Here is a 15,302-nt window from a genome sequence, read left to right as displayed (position 1 = left end):
TCTCATTTTGTTTTTTCCTCTACTTACTACTTTGTGTGAGGGAGTAATTAAAATTTCTCTGACAAAGCAATTTAAAAACATTTTTTTGCTTAGTTTTCTGGTAATAAAACCTAGCAGGACCCTTGCAGATACAAAAACCCCTCTATGTCCCATGTAGGGAAAAAAGGCTTTAGTCTTCTAGGGCTTCTGTGAGTTCCAAGGAGTAGGCTCAAACAGTTAATAACACAATAGAGTCACAGGACTCCTAGTTCATCCTGAAGGGCTAGAAATAACATCATATACATATCTCTGAGTTATTCTACAGAAACTAAGACTCCAACACCACCCAGTTGTGGATGTGACTGGTAATAGAAGGAAAGTTTGATGCTGTAAGGCAATATTGCATAAGAACCTGGACTGTTAAGACCATGAATCAAGGCAAATTGGAAGTGGTCAAACAGGAGATGGCAAGAGTGAACGTCAACATTTTAGAAATCAGCAAACTAAAATGGGCTGGAATGGGTGATTTAACTCAGATGACCATTATATCTACTACTGTGGGCAGGAATCCCTTAGAAGAAACAAAGTAGCCATCATGGTCAACAAAAGAGTCTGAAATAAAGTACTTGGATGCAATCTCAAAAATGACAGAATGATCTCTGTTTGTTTCCAAGGCAAACCATTCAATATCACAATATTCCAAGTCTATGCCCTGACCAGTAATGCTGAAGAAGCTGAAGTTGAATGGTTCTATGAAGACCTACAAGACCTTTTAGAACTAACACTCAAAAAAGATGTCCTTTTCACTAGAGGGGACTGGAATGCAAAAGTAGGAAGTTAAGAAACACTTGGGGTAACAGGCAAATTTGGCATTGTAATACAGAATGAAGCAGGGCAAAGGCTAACAGAGTTTTGCAAGAGAACACACTGGTCATAGCAAACACTCTCTTCCAACAATACAAGAGAAAACTCTACACATGGGCATCACTAGATGGTCAACACCAAAACCAGATTCATTATGTTCATTGCAGCCAAAGATGGAGAAGCTCTATACAGTCAGCAAAAACAAGACCGGGAGCTGACTGTGGCTCAGATCATGAACTCCTTATTGCCAAATTCAGACTTAAATTGAAGAAAGTAGGGAAACTACTAGACCATTCAGGTATGACCTAAATCAAATCCCTTACGATTATACCTTGGAAGTGAGACATAGATTCAGGAGATTAGATCTGATAGACAGAGTGCCTGAAGAACTATGGACAGAGGTTTGTAACATTGTAGAGGAGACAGGGATAAAGACCATCCCCAAGAAAAAGAAAAAAAAAAAAAAGGCTGTCTGAAGAGGCCTTACAAATAGCTGTGAAAAGAAGAGAAGCAAAAAGCAAGGGAGAAAAGGAAAGATATAAGCATCTGAATGCAGAGTTCCAAAGAATAGCAAGGAGAGACAAAGACAGCCTTCCTCAGTGATCAGTGCAAAGAAATAGAGGAAAACAATAGAATGGGAAAGACTAGAGATTTCTTCAAGAAAATTAGAGATACCAAAGGAATATTTCATGCAAAGATGGGCTCAATAAAGGACAGAAATGGTATGGATCTAACAGAAGCAGAAGATAGTAAGAAGAGGTGGCAAGAATACACAGAAGAACAATGCAAAAATGATCTTTATGATCCAGATAAGCATGATGGTATGATCTCTCACCTAGACCCAGATGTCCTGGAATGTGAAGTCAAGTGGGCCTTAGGAAGCATCACTATGAACAAAGCTAGTGGAAGTGATGGAATTCCAGTTGAGCTATTTCAAATCCTAAAAGAGGATGCTGTGAACGTGCTGCACTCAATACGCCAGCAAATTTGGAAAATTCAGCAGTTGCCGCAGGACTGGAAAAGGTCAGTTTTCATTCCAATCCCAAAGACAGGCAATGCCAAAGAATGCTCAAACTACTGCACAATTGCACTCATCTCACATGCTAGTAAAGTAATGCTTAAAATTCTCCAAGCCAGGCTTCAACAATACATGAACTGTGAACTTCCAGATATTCAAGATGGTTTTAGAAAAGGCAGGAGAACCAGAGATCAAATTGCCAACATCCGCTGGATCATCAAAAAAGCAAGAGACTTCCAGAAAAACATCTATTTCTGCTTTATTGACTATGCCAAAGCCTTTGACTGTGTGGATCACAAAAAACTGTGGAAAATTCTGGAAGAGATGGGAATACCAGACCACCTGACCTGTCTCTTGAGAAATCTGTATGCAGGTCAAGAAGCAACAGTTAGAAGTGGACATGGAACAACAGACTGGTTCCAAATAGGAAAAGGAGTTCATCAAGGCTGTATATTGTCACCTTGCTTATTTAACTTCTATGCAGAGTACATCATGAGAAACGCTGGGCTGGAAGAAGCACAAGCTGGAATCAAGATTGCCGGGAGAAATATCAATAACCTCAGATATGCAGATGACACCACCCTTATGGCAGAAAGTGATGAAGAACTAAAGAGCCTCTTGATGAAAGTGAAAGAGGAGAGTGAAAAATTTAGCTTAAAGCTCAACATTCAGAAAAATAAGATCATAGCATCTGGTCCCATCACTTCATGGCAGAAACCATGGAAACAGTGGCAGACTTTATGTTTTGGGGCTCAAAATCACTGCAGATGTTGATTGCAGCCATGAAATTAAAAGACACCTACTGCTTGGAAGAAAAGCTATGACCAACCTAGACAGCATATTAAAAAGCAGAGACATTACTTTGCCAAAAAAGGTCTGTCTAGTCAAGGCAATGGTTTTTCCAGTGGTCATGTATGAGTGTGAGAGGTGGACTCTAAAAAAGCTAAGCGCTGAAGAATTGATGCTTTGAACTGTGGTGTTGGAAAAGACTCTTGAGAGTCCCTTGGACTACAAGGAGATCCAACCAGTCCATCCTAAAGGAAATCAGTCCTGAATATTCATTGGGAAGACTGATGCTGAAACTGAAACTCCAATACTTTGGCCACCTGATGAGAAGAACTGACTCATTGGAAAAGACCCTGATGCTGGGAAAGATTGAAGGCAGAAGGAGAAGGGGACGACAGAGGATGAGATGGTTGGATGGCATCACTGACTCAATGGACATGAGTTTGAGTAAACTCCAGGAGTTGGTGATGGACAGGGAGCCCTGGCGTGTTGCAGTCTATGGGGTCGCAGTGTCGGACATGACTGAGTGACTGGACTGAACTGAAGGCTTCCACCCACGTGGAGGATGATGACTATGTGCCTACCACAACCTCACAGACCCCAGACTGGTTGAAATCGGAAGGTTACAATATCACCTTCTTACCTCACTATCAATATATCAGAAGTAATCACATACCCAGCAAATTTCACATTTAAAAACTCTTCCAGGAAAACCATCACAGAGTTCAGGCATTTTGAGCAGGAGACACCCAAACTCTTTGCGTGGCTCTTGCAACAAATTTTCTCTGCTCTAAACTCCAGTGTTTGGTTTGTTTGGCCTGGCTGTGTGTCAGGCACAGTAACTTGAACAATGTTGACACTTATATTATTGTTTTCTCCCCCTCTGCTCCAGAAGGCAGTCAATGAATTTTTACAAGCATGCACATTTCCCTCTCTCTCTCAAGAACTGGGGGTTGGATGTTAAAATAATGAATCTTTGTTTTATCTTTTGATAATTTTATCTCTGATGACTCAACTGGTAAAGAATCCACCTGCAGTTCAGGAGACCCAGGTTTGTCGCCTGGATCAAGAAGACCCCCTGGAGAAGGGAATGGCCACCCCCTCCAGTAGTCTTGCCTGGAGAATCCCATGGACAAAGGAGTCTGGTGGGCTATATAGTCTTTGGGGTGGCAGAGTCAGATGCAACTCAGTGAATAGCACTGTCACTTTCATAAGAAGAATGAGGCATGTGGAAAATTCTAAGAGTTCAAATATTGGCCAGATACCTTTGTTTTGGAAACCTTGTGGGCAAATGTACACAAGACAACAGACATGCGTTAAATTGAATTGCACACTTCAAATCACACCACTCTGGGGTTGGGGAAGTTCCCAGCTAAGCAGCAGCTGCACAACCCATGGAATTTTTCTGGTCAGTGAAATACAATGTACCTCAGAGGAAGGGTGTGGTGCCTAAAGAAAATAAGAGGGTGTATTTGGGGAAAGTGATTAATTATTGTCTGAATGGTTTTCAGATTTAGATTCTATTTATTTAGGTTCAAAATTAGGAATTGTTTTCATCATACAGAAAAGCTGCTGATTTCCTAGAAATAAGCCTATTATAAAAAGAACTCTTCTTTCAGTTTCAGTCTGAATTATGTTTACAAAGAATGGCCTTGAATGATACAAGATTTATTACTTCGGGCTGAAAACCTTGTTAAGCTAGAACAGTTTAAAACTTAATTACTGTTTAAAACTTAATTATTTAAACTTACACAATATTATATGTCAACTATATCTCACTAAAGCTGGGGAAAAGCCATGACTGGAAGTGTGTGCAATTTGGAGGCAGCAAGGGAAGAACATTACATTTCAGAGTTCCAGCCCCTCTCATTGTCATTTTTCAAGAGCAAGTATCTGGCACTTAGCATTCTAATTCTCTTACAAACAGGATGGTAATTTTAGGAAGCCCCAGATTGGTTTATTTTTTTTTAATATAAATTTATTTATTTTAATTGGAGGCTAAATACTTTACAATATTGTATTGGTTTTGCCATACATCAACATGTATCCGCCACGGGTGTACACGTGTTCCCCATTCTGAACCCCCCTCACACTTCCCTCCCTGTGTTGGCATGCCCTGGTATCATTTTTAGCAGTCTCCAATTCGTTTCTCAGCACCGGCTGAGACGGACCGCGCAGAAGCACGCCGGCTGAGACAGACCTTGCAGAAGCATGGCCGAGAGGAGCCACCCCTCGCCCAAGGTCAAGGGCTGCGACCGAGAGTGCCAGGCTACGTTGGCACAGGAGCGGCCGAGAGGAGCTACCCCACGTTGAAGGTCAGGGGCAGCTTCCAAAACAAGCTACCACACACTCGAGTCCAGGGCGGCGGCCTGGAGGAGGTACCACACGCCCGAGGTCAGGGGAGGCAGCCGAGGCAGCTGCACAGGCAAGGAGGGCCGAGAGGAGCTACTCCACGTTTAAGGTCAGGAGGGGCAGCTGTGAGGAGATACCCCTACTCCAAGGTAAGGAGCAGTGGCTGCGCTTTGCTGGAGCAACCGTGAAGAGATACCCCACGTCCAAGGTAAGAGAAACCCAAGTAAGACGGTAGGTGTCCTGAGGCATCAGAGGGCAGACACACAAACCATAATCACAGAAAACTAATCAGTCTAAAAACACGGACCACAGCCTTGTCTAACTCAATGAAACTAAGCCATACCGTGTGTGGCCACCCAAGACGGGTGGGTCATGGTGGAGAGGTCTGACAGAATGTGGTCCACTGGAGAAGGGAATGGCAAACCACTTCAGTATTCTTGCCTTGAGAACCCCATGAACAGTATGAAAAGGCAAAATTATAGAATACTGAAAGAGAAACTCCCCAGGTCGGTAGGTGTGCAATATGCTACTGAAGATCAGCGGAGAAATAACTCCAGAAAGAATGAAGGGATGGAGCCAAAGCAAGAACAATACCCAGTTGTGGATATGACTGGTGATAGAAGCAAGGTCCGATGCTGTAAAGAGCAATATTGCATAGGAACCCAGAATGTTAGGTCCATGAATCAAGGCAAATTGGAAGTGGTCAAACAGGAGATGGCAAGAGTAAACATCGACATTCTAGGAATCAGCAAACTAAAATGGACTGGAATGGGTGAATTTAATTCAGATGACCATTATATCTACTACTGTGGGCAGGAATCCCTTAGAAGAAACAAAGTAGCCATCATGGTCAACAAAAGAGTCCCAAATGCAGTACTTGGATGCAATCTCAAAAACAACAGAATGATCTCTGTTCGTTTCCAAGGCAAACCATTCAATATCATGGTAATCCAAGTCTATGCCCCAACCAGTAATGCTGAAGAAGCTGAAGTTGAATGTTTCTATGAAAACCTACAAGACCTTTTAGAACTAACACTCAAAATAGATGTCCTTTTCATTAGAGGGTACTGGAATGCAAAAGTAGGAAGTCAAGAAACACCTGGGGTAACAGGCAAATTTGGCCTTGGAATACGGAATGAAGCAGGCCAAAGGCTAATAGAGTTTTGCCAAGAGAATGCACTGGTCATAGCAAACACCCTCTTCCAACAACACAAGAGAAGACTCTATACATGGACATCACCAGATGGTCAACATCAAAATCAGATTAATTATATTCCTTGCAGCCAAAGATGGAGAAGCTCTATACAGTCAGCAAAAACAAGACTGGGAGCTCACTGTGGCTCAGATCATGAACTCCTTATTGACAAATTCAGACTTAAATTGAAGAAAGTAGGGAAAACTATTAGACCATTCAGGTATGACCTAAATCAAATTCCTTATTTGATTTAGTGGAACTGAGAAATAGATTTAAGGAACTAGATCTGATAGATAGAGTGCCTGATGAACTATGGACGAAAGTTCATGACATTGTACAGGAGACAGGGATCAAGACCATCCCCATGGAAAAGAAATGCAAAAAAGCAAAATGGCTGTCTGGGGAGGCCTTACAAATAGCTGTGAAAAGAAGAGAAGTGAAAAGCAAAGGAGAAAAGGAAAGATATAAAGATCTGAATGCAGAGTTCCAAAGAATAGCAAGGAGAGATAAGAAAGCCTTCCTCAGAGATCAATGCAAAGAAACAGAGGAAAACAACAGAATGGGAAAGACTAGAGATCTCTTCATGAAAATTAGAGATACCAAGGGAATGTTTCATGCAAAGATGGGCTCAATAAAGGACAGAAATGATATGGACCTAAAAGAAGCAGAAGACATTAAGAAGAGGTGGCAAGAATACACAGAAGAACTGTACAAAAAAGATCTTCATGATCAAGATAATCACAGTGGTATGATCACTCACCTAGAGCTAGGTGAGTGGAATGTGGAGTCAAGTGGGCCTTAGAAGCATCACTATGAACAAAGCTAGTGGAAGTGATGGATTTCCAGTTGAGCTATTTCAAATCCTAAAAGATGATGCTGTGAAAGTGCTGCACACACATTTGGAAAATTCAGCAGTGGCCACAGGACTGGAAAAGGGCAGTTTTCATTCCAATCCCAAAGAAAGGCAATGCCAAAGAATGCTCAAACTACCGCACAATTGCACTCACCTCACACGCTAGTAAAGTAATGCTCAAAATTCTCCAAGCCAGGCTTCAGCAATATGTGAACCATCAACTTCCAGATGTTCAAGCTGGTTTTAGAAAAGGCAGAGGAACCAGAGATCAAATTGCCAACATCCGCTGGATCATGGAAAAAGCAAGAGACTTCCAGAAAAACATCTATTTCTGCTTTATTGACTATGCCAAAGCCTTTGACTGTGTGGACCACAATAAACTGTGGAAAATTCTGAAAGAGCTGGGAATACCAGAGCACCTGACCTGCCTCTTGAGAAACCTATATGCAGGTCAGGAAGCAATAGTTAGAACTGGACATGGAACAACAGACTGGTTCCAAATTGGGAAAGGAGTACATCAAGGCTATATATTGTCACCCTGCTTATTTAACTTCTATGCAGAGTACATCATGAGAAATGCTGGGCTGGAAGAAGCACAAGCTGGAATCAAGACTGCCGGGAGAAATATCAATAACCTCAGATATGCAGATGACACCACCCTTATGGCAGAAAGTGAAAAGGAACTAAAAAGCCTCTTGATGAAAGTGAAAGAGGAGAGTTAAAACATTGGCTTAAAGCTCAACATTCAGAAAACGAAGATCATAGCATCTGGTCCCATCACTTCATGGGAAATAGATGGGGAAACAGTAGAAACAGTGTCAGACTTTATTTTGGGGGGCTCCAAAATCACTGCAGATGTTGATTGAAGCCATGAAATTAAAAGACACTTACTCCTTGGAAGTAAAGGTATGACCAACCTAGATAGCATATTCAAAAGCAGCGACATTACTTTGCCAACAAAGGTCCGTCTAGTCAAGGCTATGGTTTTTCTAGTGGTCATGTATGAATGTGAAAGTTGGACCGTGAAGAAAGCTGAGCGCTGAAAAATTGATGCTTTTGAACTGTGGTGTTGGAGAAGACTCTTGAGAGTCCCTTGGACTGCAAGGAGATCCAGCCAGTCCAGTCTGAAGGACATCAGTCCTGGGTGTTCTTTGGAAGGACTGATGCTAAAGCGGAAACTCCAATACTTTGGCCACCTCATGCGAAGAGTTGACTCATTGGAAAAGACTCTGATGCTGGGAGGGATTGGGGGCAGGAGGAGAAGGGGACAACAGAGGATGAGATGGCTGGATGGCATCACTGACTCGATGGACGTGAGTTTGTGTAAACTCCAGGAGCTGGTGATGGACAGGGAGGCCTGGCGTGCTGCAGTTCATGGGGTCACAAAGAGTTGGACACGACTGAGCAACTGAACTGAACTGAACTGAACTACATGGATAGAGGCGAGAAAGTTTTGAACAAATACAAGTGAAAACCAGTATTGCCATGAAGACTACTAGAAAGGTGATTCTGGTGAAAACTCAGACAGAAATGGTCAGCATGGTATTCAAATCTGGAGGAAAGATAATCCTTTTTATAAAGTGACAAAAATTAACTCCCTCAATTTGTTCATATTCTAGTATGTGGTAGAAGGTAGATGAAACTGGATAGTCAACGAGATTTCTAAGAAAATTATTGAGAGAGAGGCTTGGTTCCTTCTAACTGTTCATAGTGAAATGTGAGAAAAAAGATAGTCATGGAGATGGAATCGTTAAGGAAAGAGGAACCAGAATGCAAAGATTTCAAAAATTCTCAAGCTGACCACACTACAAAATATAAGAAAGTGTCCAGTAGAGAACAGTAAGGATGTGGTGGCAAATATACCATCCAACAAGGAAATCAGTGTGGTGTGAATCATAAATTTAATTAACCATCTCAAAAAAGGCAAAAATAGAGATGAGACTATCCACAGAAGAACTGCCAGCTGGAACTACAGGAAATAGAGAAATGGGATGAAATGAAGAAAGACGGTTGGACTACTTAGACTCAAGAGAACTGTATCTATTATTCTGCTAATATGCACTATCCTTTAAGACAAGGGAAGAACCCCAAATGCAATTCAGAGGTCATCAGGGCTGCCACTTCCACCACAGAGTGTGTGGACATGTGAAATAGGGGTGCAGAGCTGCCTTTATTTTTATTTCAAGGGGTGGGGAAAATGCCCAGGAGAGAATGTGTGGCAGAATGAGCTCCACCCTACAGAGCTGCAGGCTCATGATCTCTGCCAGGCAGAGTAATTTTCACCAGGAAGAACCACGTAATTTTCACCAGGCAGAACGGTGGAGGCAGGGATGATGACTGAGTCCGGGGGCAGGATCTTGCCTGAATAAACGTAGAAGGCAGTGCATTGAGAAAAAGAGAATTATTCTCGTGCCTCCAGATATAGAATCCTTGCCTTGCTAGGATTTATGCTTGCTTGAGACATTCACACCTTCCTTCTTTCTTTCTATTTTTTTCCTTTGGATTGGAATGTGTGTCCTTATGTTATTTGTCCATGCCCCGCCATTGTATTTCGAAGGCAAATAACTTGTCTGGTTTAAAGGGTTCACAGCTGGAGAATTTTGCCTCAGGACTATTTTTACCCTAATTTCCACCCATATCTGATTTAGATGATATTTCAGTAAGACTCCAGACTTTAGATTTTAAAGTTGATTCTGGAATGTGTTTAGGCCTTTGAGACTGTTGGGATAGAATGAATATATTTTGCTTGTGAAAAGGACAATATTGGAGGGGTCAGGGATAGAATGCTCTGGATTTTGTTTGTATCTCCCCAAAATTCATTTGTTAAAGCCTAAATTCCCAATGTGATAGTAATTAGAGGGTTTTTTGGGGAAGTGATTCGATCATAGAGTGGAACCTTCATGAATGGACTTATGCCCTAATAAAAACAGAACAAAACATAGGATCTTGTTGCTTTCTGTCACATGAGGATACAATGAAAAAATAGACATCTACAAACTACAAATCACAATGTCACCAGACATAGCACTTTGAGTCTGTACTTTCCAGCCTTTAGAGTTGTGAGAAAGCAATTTTTGTTATTTAAACCTCCAGTCTATGGTTTTTCCAGTAGTCATGAATGGATGTGAGAGTTGGACTCTAAAGAAAGCTGAGTGCAGAAGAATTGATGCTTTTGAACTGTGGTATTGGGGGAGACTCTTGAGAGTCCCTTGGACTGCAAGGAGATCCAACCAGTCCATCCTAAAACAGATCAGTCCTGGGTGTTCACTGGAAGGACTGATGTTGAAGCTGAAACTCCAATACTTTGGCCACCTGATGCAATGAGCTGACTCCTTTGAAAACACCCTGATACTGGGAAAGATTGAGGGCAGGAGGAGAAGGGGACAACAGAGGATGAGATGGCTGGATGGCATCACCGACTCAATGGACATGAGTTCGTGTAAACTCCGGGAGTTGGTGATGGACAGGGAGGGCTGGCATGCTGCAGTTCATGGGGTCGCAAAGAGTCAGACACGACTGAGCAACTGAACTGAACTGAACTGAAGCCATCTAGTCCGTAGTATTTTTGTTATATCATCCCAAATTGACCAAGACTGTTAGTGTCTAAGTCCTTGTCCTGTCCTAACAAGAATACTATTAAGCCAATTTAGCAAGAATTTCCCTACCTTTGTCTTTTAGCAATTTCTTATCCTCTGACCATCTAACTCTGCTTTTCACCTATATATTCCCAGCTGGCTTTGCTATATCTGGAACTGAGCTCAGTCTTTTTTCTCTATTGCAATAGCCTTGACCCTTATTGCAATAATCTTGAATAAGTCTTCCTTACCATTTTAACATGTGTTAGTATAATGTTTCTATTACAGTCTGGTGCTGCAGCTCATATAAGATCAGATTCATCATTGCACACCCAGAACTATAACCTTGTGCTCCAGTTATAAACTTGTTAATACTGTTTTCATTTCTGACCAATTGAGCGGAGATGTGTTAGTGAGTTCAACTCCTAATCCTGTGTTCTAGATGATAGCACAGTAAGGACAGACTTTGATTCTTAACTATATGTGTATAATCTTGAAACTATTAGAATTACAGATTTCTGTGATCTAGAAAATGAGAATTTCTCAGTTGACTGAACACCCCATTCTTGAATCCCTGCAGACTACTTTTATCTTAGAGAAATTCTGAAACAAAAGGGTTCCAAGATCATGCCTTCAGACCCCAAGCCTTTCTTGGCCTTCCCAAAAAACACCCCTTACACCCCGAGCTCCAGTCACTCCATACTCCTCTCTCTACTCTCCCTTTTCCTTCCCCTCTCAGAATGCTATCTTGAAACTTCCCTGCTGGCTTAGATGGTAAAGAATCTGCCTGCATTTCTGTAGACCTGGGTTCAATCCCTGGGTTGGGAAGATCCTCTGAAGAAGGGAATGGTTATCCACTCCAGTATTCTATCCTGAAGAATTTCATGGACACAGGAGCCTGGGGGGCTACAGTCCATGAGGTCACAAAGAGTTGGATACAACTAAGAGACTAAATGTTCAAAGATAAATGTATTGCATCTATACCTTCTGTGTGTATGTGTGTGTTAGTCTCTCAGTCATCTCCAACTCTTTCTAACCACTATAGCCCTCCAGGCTCCTCTATCCATATGATTCTCCAGGTAAGAATACTGGAGTGAATAGCCATTCCTTTCTCTGGGGATCTTAGTAGATAATGCTAAATCCAGTTCCAAACAGAACCAAACGGAGAAAGTAACATTTAAAATTTAATCTTCAATCAAATTCCATGACTAAAGATTTCCCTAAGTCCCAAAGAAAAAGAGAGAAATTTGTTGAACAATTTAAGAAATATTGGATGCTTACTCTCTGAGATTTCCTTAACATATCAATTTATCCATTTATTTGTAGAGGAGACTTTCTATGGTTTAAGAAAGTTAAATGGACAATTATTTTGGAAGACCTTAAGAGATCTCAAACCATTGCAGAGCCCAGTCAGAGAGTAAGGAAGTTTTAAAGAATTATTATAAAACATTCCGAGTTTGATGCTGTTAAAATTGATTGGTCATGAATTCAAAATTGTAAACAATTAAAGGATGAAATTGTGGCAAATTATCATCAACAATGAGAAACTACTTTGAAAGAGTAGTGAAAGCTTGACTTTACCATATAGCTTGTGCTCTAGCCATGGTTTTCTACATGGTCTAAGACTTAAGATTTATGACGCAACCAAAAAAGTATATGTTTAAAATGCTGACTAGATGGAGGGGATATGAATGATTCACGTTGCTGTATGGCATAAACCAATAGAACATTGTAAAGCAATTATTCTCCAATTAAAAAAAAATAAAATTTTGACATGTCTGAACTTCACACAGTACCTCAACAGTGTGATAGTAATATCTCTAAAAGAAAAATTAGAAGATACACCACTAAATTATTTTAAACTTAAAGAATCCCCAAAACTGGCCTCCACTGACCAAGATACCTACAAGTACTGTAAAGAAAAAGCCCTTTGGGTTTGAGAATGTCCATTCCTCAGAAAGAAAGAAAAGACTCAAAAAGTCTCTTCACAGGAGGAATACTAACTCGGGTCTGAGGGAGTAGACTTTCCTTATCCTGAATTCCCAATAAATTCATGGTGATGTTACCCATGTGAGTTGAAGGGCATCCTACTATATTTCTTATCAATATTGCAGTGACATATTTCACCTTTAACACCACTTCATTCCCCAGCTTCTTTCTCAAAGTCACCAAATTTTGTCCATGGTGGGCTTTGATAATTTGCCCACAGTCCCTCATTATCTTTAAAGGATCCCTTCAGGGCCAATACAATTTCCTTCTTAGAACAGCTACCTCGATAACTTCATGAAATGGGGTTAAACTTCCTTGTGATCCTGAAGGACTTCTTTCACAAGTCTCCTATTTGTTCCTTTCACACCTGTTTCCTCTAATGGCTTCCTAAGTTTCCTGACTTCCCTAAGTTTCTCTGTCATCTTTGACCTAGTACCTATCTTATAGAGAACTTAAAGCAATGAGTTCTGAACTGAAGGCAGTCCATCCTAAAGGAGATCAGTCCTGGGTGTTCATTGGAAGGGCTGATGTTGAAGCTGAAACTCCAATACTTTGGCCACCTCATGCGAAGAGCTGACTCGTTGGAAAAGACCCTGATGATGGGAAAGATTGAGGGCAGGAGGAGGAGGGGACAACAGAGGATGAGATGGTTGGATGGCATTACCGACTCGATGGACATGGATTTGGGTGGACTCTGGGAGTTGGTGATGGACATGCAGTCCTGGCGTGCTGCAGTTCATGGGGTTGCAAGAAGTCGGACATGACTGAGCGACTGAATTGAACTGAACTGAACTGAAGGCAATTAGTAGAAAGAACTTCTCCTCTTTGTAGACAAGGAATTCCACTATTATCTGGCATTTATGTGGTGCAGAACCCCATAATAGAGTGCTATAGTAGGTAAATGTAGATCTATCTATGTCCCTCCCTAAGATTCCCCAAGATTATTTAACACCAGAGGAACTTGAAGGACTCTGCCCAATAAGTCAGGGATTGCTAGATAAGGGACTCCTGGTTCCTACTTCTAGCACATGCAACACTTCCTCTCTGGTTACTAAAAGGCCAAATGGAAAGGGGTACTGGCTATTCCAAGACCTGTTAATATGTTTCCGTTCAAATTTAATAGACCTCTATTAGATATACTATCAAGAGGATAACAGCCAGCACACACTGAGGAACAATATAGCAGGTATCCATACAAAAAAACAAAAAACACAGTCCTCATACCAAAATTACTAGACTCATGCGGGTCACACAGGGACACCCTCCATGTAAAAACAGTTCTTCAAGAACACAGTATGTGTGTGTGTGTGCACGCGTGCCTGCTTGTGCTCAGTCGTGTCTGACTCTGCAATCCCATGCACTGTAGCCATCCAGGCTCCTCTGTCCATGGGATTTTCCGGGCAAGAATACTGGAGTGGGTTGCCATTTCCTTCTCCAAGGGATCTTCCCAACCCAGGGATTGAACCAGCGTCTCTCGCATCTCTTGCATTGGCAGGTAGATGCTTTGCCACTAGTGCCCTCTGGGAAGCCCACAAGAGCACAATAGATAACTGTTCTCTGAAGAGAATTCTCTTGATTTTTTGATCAAAATAAAAAAAAATTTGATTTTTTTAATTCTCTTGACTGCTTCTTCATTTTACTTTTTTTCTGACTCTTTACATATTTTTCTGACTCTTTGAATTTAGGAGTAAGAGCACTGTTACTTCTAGGGAAGAAACTTTTTGAAGGGAAGAGAATTTCCTTCAAAGAACAAACAATGAAACAAACTTCTCTGGTATATCAGATTATGAATTCAAAAAGGAGCAATGAAAATACTGAAGGAATTAAGAAAGGCTATAGACAGAATTGCAAATTACTGTAAAGAGAAACAAGCAACTATAAAGAGGAGTCAACTGAAATTAGAAAACTCATTTGCAGAAATAAAATGGGAGTTAAAGACAACAAATAGCAAACTGGATAATGCAGAAGAATGGATAAATGCTCTGGAAGACAAAACAACAGAAATCACCCAATCAGAACAGCAAACAGAAAGATAAATTAAGAAAAATGAAAGCAAGCATGAGATAATATAAACTATCCCAATCTACACATAATAGGGATCTCAGAGGAGAAGAGAAAAGGGGATCAAAAATGTATTTGAAGAAATTATGGCTGAAAACTTCCCAAGCCTAAAAAGGAAACAGATATTCAGGTACAGGAACCATTCTTCCCTTCAAAGAGTTACTTCCGTAGGAGTAACAGTGCTCTTACTCCTAAATTCAAAGAGTCAGAAAAATATAAGTAAAATGAAGAAGCAGAGGGGCCATTACTCAAATAAGATGAAGCCAAACATATATAGACATATTACAATTAAAGTGGCAAAAAGTTAAAGAGAGGATTCTAAAGGAAGCAAGAAAAAGAAGAGTTAATTGCAAAGGAACTCCAGTAAGTCTATCAGCTGATTTCTCTACAGAAATTTGCCGGCCAGAAGGGAGTTGAAAGATATATTCAAAGCCCTGAAAGGGAAAAACTTGCAACCTAGGATATTCTACCCAGCAAAATTACCATTTAGAACAGGAGGAGAGATAATTTCTCAGATAAACAAAAGCTACAGAAATACTAAACCTATCCTAAAAGAAATATTGAAAGGTCTTCTCTAAATAGAAAAGAAACAATAATCTACAGGAAAGGGAAAATCACAACAGGAAAGTA

Source organism: Bos javanicus, chromosome 3 (assembly GCF_032452875.1).
Source record: "Bos javanicus breed banteng chromosome 3, ARS-OSU_banteng_1.0, whole genome shotgun sequence".
NCBI classification, from domain to species: Eukaryota; Metazoa; Chordata; class Mammalia; order Artiodactyla; family Bovidae; genus Bos; species Bos javanicus.
Note: the sequence above shows the minus strand (reverse complement) of the source record.